Here is a 5,000-nt window from a genome sequence, read left to right on the forward strand (position 1 = left end):
AGAGGACTGCCAGATGGGGGTCCCCCAAGGATCTTTTTCACAGGATAGGGTTTCATATCAGCCTGGAGAGTACTGCTCCAAAAGGAAATAGTCCAGAATTGTAGCTTTTCATGGTTCAGTATTAGACAATGAAGCCTGAAGTTAACGTTTCTTTTGTGGTAATGTCTGCAGGTCTGGGCTCCCTATTACCCTCGCACCTGTGTGTAACGCTGTTGTGACGTTATTGTAGAGTTATTTCAACACCTTTTGCCGTTTTAGGTTAGATCTGTGAATGCATTGCGTTGAGTCAATATTATGCTATCCATAGAGGGTGTTGCAGTGGATGACAAGGAGATGTCTTTAGGGGAGGCAATAGGGCCATTGTGGATTGCGCCAGTGTGATTATGAGGGTGGTCCCGAGGGTGGAGTACTTATTCATTGTCATAAAGGTCTAGAGCAGAATTTCATCTGTTTGGTTTGGCTGCAGGCCCGGGACCGTTGAGTCTGCAGATTGTAGTCTATGTCGTTGTCTACATGTACTGTACCTCACTGACACACTCTTAACAAGTCTGTCATGCATGACCTAGCATTTGGTCATAACAAGTAACAACTTAATGACATGAAGACATGAATAAGTATAAGTTAAGTGTGATTTGATGTCCTCCATAGGTCTGTGCCTCATTATGGTGCTGAATGACAGTACACTGAAATAAATGAGTTATTAAATGGTTATTCCTTATCTCTTAAGGTTCCTGGAAGAATTCTTGCCCAATAAAGTATCTTTGAATTAAATGTGGGCTTCTTGACGTGGCATCTACGCTTCTTCAGAATTCTAAAAGGTTATTGAATGTATGGAAACCTGCAGATGTCTCCATTTCAGTGTAACATTTCTATTGCTGCGCCATCCAGGACCCCAGGTATGCAGGTATGCAGTGAAATCAGAAAGTATTCATACCCCTTGACTTGTTCCACATTTTGTTGTGTTACAGCAATGCCATGGATTAAATCAATGTTCTTTTTCTCACCCATCGACACAAAATACCCCATAATGACAAAGTGAAAACATGTAAAAACTTTTTTTTGCTAATTTCTTGAAAATAAAATATCTCATTTACTTAAGTCTTCACACCCCTGAGTAAATACTTTGTTAAGAACCTTTGGCAACGATTAGAGCTGTGAGTCTTTCTGGGTAAGTCTCTACGAGCTTTCCACACCTGGATTTTGCAACGTTTGCCCATAATTATTTTCCAAATAATTCAAGCTCTGTCAAATTTGTTGTTGATCATTGTTACACAACCATTATCAGGTCTTACCATAGATTTTCAGGTAGATTTAAGTCAAAACTGTAACTCGGTTACTCAGGAACATTCACTCTCTTCTTGGTAAGCATCTCCAGTGTAGATTTGGCTTTGTGTTTTAGGTTATTGTCCTGCTGAATGGTGATTCATTTCTCAGTGTCTGGTGGAAAGCAGATTGAACCAAGTTTTCCTCTAGGATTTTGCCTGTGCTTAGCTCCATTCCGTTTCTTTATTATCCTGAAAAACTCCCCAGTCCTTAATGATTACAAGCAAGTACCTATAACATGATGTAGTCACGACTATTTTTGAAAATATGGAGAGTGGTACTCAGTAATGTTTTGGATTGAATTTGCCCCAAACATAACACTTTGTATTCAGGACAAAAAGTTAATTGCTTTGACACATTTTTTGCCTTGTTGCATTTGGATGCATGTTTTGGAATATTTTTTTTCTTTACAGGCTTCCTTCTTTTCAAATCAAATCAAATCTTATTTGTCACATACACATGGTTAGCAGATGTTAATACGAGTGTAGCGAAATTCTTGTGCTTCTAGTTCCGACCATGCAGTAATATCTAACAAGTAATCTAACCTAACAATTCCACAACAACTACCTTATATACACAAGTGTAAAGGAATGAATAAGAATATGTACATAAAAATATATGAATGAGTGATGGCCAAACGGCATAGGCAAGATGCAGTAGATGGTATTGACTACAGTATATACATATGAGATGAGTAATGTAGGGTATGTAAACATTATATAAAGTGGCATTGTTTAAAGTGGCTAGTGATACATTTATTACATACATTTTTCCATTATTAAAGTGGCTAGAGTTGAGTCAGTATGTTGGCAGCAGCCACTCAATGTTAGTGATGGCTGTTTAACAGTCTGATGGCCTTGAGATAGAAGCTGTTTTTCAGTCTCTCGGTCCCCGCTTTGATGCACTTGTACTCACCTCGCCGTCTGGATGACAGCGGGGTGAACAGGCAGTGGCTCGGGTGATTGTTGTCCTTGATGATCTTTTTGGCCTTCCTGTGACATCGGGTGGTGTAGGTGTCCTGGAGGGCAGGTAGTTTGCCCCCGGTGATGAGTTGTGCAGACCTCACTACCCTGTGGAGAGCCTTACGGTTGTGGGCGGAGCAGTTGCCGTACCAGGCGGTGATACAGCCCGACAGGATGCTCTCGATTGTGCATCTGTAAAAGTTTGTGAGTGTTTTTGGTGACAGCCGAATTTCTTCAGCCTCCTGAGGTTGAAGAGGCGTTGCTGCGCCTTCTTCACCACGCTGTCTGTGTGGGTGGACCATTTGAGTTTGTCCATGACGTGTACGCCGAGGAACTTAAAACTTTCCACCCTCTCCGCTACTGTCCCGTCGATGTGGATAGGGGGCTGCTCCCTCTGCTGTTTCCTGAAGTCCACGATCATCTCCTATGTTCTGTTGACATTGAGTATGAGGTTATTTTCCTGACACCACACTCCGAGGTCCCTCACCTCCTCCCTGTAGGCCGTCTCGTCGTTGTTGGTAATCAAGCCTACCACTGTAGTGTCGTCTGCAAACTCGATGATTGAGTTGGAGGCGTGCATGGCCACGCAGTCATGGATGAACAGGGAGTACAGGAGAGGGCTGAGAATGCACCCTTGTGGGGCCCCAGTGTTGAGGATCAGCTCGGTGGAGATGTTGTTACCTACCCTCACCACCTGGGGGCGGCCCGTCAGGAAGTCCAGGACCCATTTGCACAGGGCGGAGTCGAGACCCATGGTCTCGAGCTTAATGACGAGTTTGGAGGGTACTATGGTGTTAATGCTGAGCTGTAGTCGATGAACAGCATTCTTACAATGGTATTCCTCTTGTCCAGATGGGTTAGGGCAGTGTGCAGTGTGATTGCGATTGCGTCGTCTGTGGACCTATTGGGGCGGTAAGCAAATTGGACTGGGTCTAGGGTGTCAGGTAGGGTGGAGGTGATATGGTCCTTGACTAGTCTCTCAAAGCACTTCATGATGACGGAAGTGAGTGCTACGGGGCGGTAGTCATTTAGCTCAGTTACCTTAGCTTTCTTGGGAATAGGAACAATGGTGGCCCTCTTGAAGCATGTGGGAACAGCAGACTGGGATAAGGATTGATTGAATATGTCCTTAAACACACCAGCCAGCTGGTCTGCACATGCTCTGAGGACGCGGCTGGGATGCCGGCTGAGCCTGCAGCCTTGCGAGGGTTAACACGTTTAAATGTTTTACTCACGTTGGCTGCAGTGAAGGAGAGCCCGCAGGTTTTGGTAGCGGGCTGTGTCAATGGCACTGTATTGTCATCAAAGCGAGCAAATAAGTTGTTTAGTTTGTCTGGGAGCAAGACATCGTGGTCTGCGACGGGGCTGGTTTTTCTTTTGTAGTCCGTGATTGACTGTAGACCCTGCCACATACCTCTCGTGTCTGAGCCGTTGAATTGCGACTCTACTTTGTCTCTATACTGATGCTTAGCTTGTTTGATTGCCTTGCGGAGGGAATAGGTACACTGTTTGTATTCGGTCATTTTTCCGGTCAACTTTCCCTGATTAAAAGCAGTGCTTCGTGCTTTCAGTTTTGCGCGAATGCTGCCATCAATCCACGGTTTCTGGTTGGGGAATGTTTTAATAGACGCTGTGGGTACAACATCACCGATGCACTTGCTAATAAACTCGCTCACCGAATCAGCGTATTCATCAATGTTGTTGTTCGACGCTATGCGGAACATATCCCAGTCCACGTGATTGAAGCAATTTTGAAGCGTGGAATCCGATTGGTCGGACCAGCGTTGAACAGACCTGAGCACGGGTGCTTCCTGTTTTAGTTTCTGTCTATAGGCTGGGAGCAACAAAATGGAGTCGTGGTCAGCTTTTCCCGAAAGGAGGGCGGGGGAGGGCCTTATATGCGTCGCGGAAGTTAGAATAACAATGATCCAGGGTTTTGCCAGCCAGGGGCGCGCAATCGATATGCTGATACAATTTAGGGAGCCTTCTTTTCAGATTAGCCTTGTTAAAATCCCCAGCTACAATAAATACAGCCTCAGGATATTTGGTTTCCAGTTTACATAGAGCCAAATGAAGTTCGTTCATGGCCGTCGATGTGTCTGCTTGGGGGGGAATATACACGACTGTGAGTATGATCGAAGATAATTTTCTTGGTAGATAATGCGATCAGCATTTGATTGTGAGGTATTCTAAATCAGGTGAACAAAAGGACTTGAGTTCCTGTTTGTTGTTATGATCACATCATGTCTCGTTAATCAGGGCGGGGGCATACACCCCCGCCCTTCTTCTTACTAGAGAGATTCTTGTTTCTGTCGGTGCGATGCGTGAAGAAACCAGGTGGCTGTACCGACTCCGATAGCGTGTCTCGAGTGAGCCATTTCCGTGAAACAAAGAACGTTACAGTCTCTGATGTCTCTCTGGAAGGCAACCCGTGCTCAGATTTTGTCTACCTTGTTGTCAAGAGACTGGACATTGGCGAGTAGTATGCTCGGGAGCGGTGCGTGATGTGCCCGTCTACGGAGCCTGACCAGAAGACCGCTCCGTCTGCCCCTTCTGCGGCGCCGTTGTTTTGGGTCGCCGGCTGGGATCCGATCCATTGTCCTGGGTGGTGGACCAAACAGAGGATCCGCTTCGGGAAAGTCGTATTCCTGGTCGTAATGTTGGTGAGTTGACGTTGCTCTTATATCCAATAGTTCCTCCCGACTGTATGTAATA

At 45.3% G+C, this 5,000-nt stretch overlaps 1 protein-coding gene across 6 annotated transcripts in view; it reads left to right on the forward strand.

Moving 5' to 3' along the window:
• LOC139537530 (transcriptional regulator Erg-like) overlaps positions 1 to 5,000 on the forward strand; it is an 83,610-nt gene that overhangs the window by 28,744 nt on the left and 49,866 nt on the right. The window lies entirely within an intron of this gene.

Source organism: Salvelinus alpinus, chromosome 13, assembly GCF_045679555.1.
Source record: "Salvelinus alpinus chromosome 13, SLU_Salpinus.1, whole genome shotgun sequence".
NCBI lineage: Eukaryota > Metazoa > Chordata > Actinopteri > Salmoniformes > Salmonidae > Salvelinus > Salvelinus alpinus.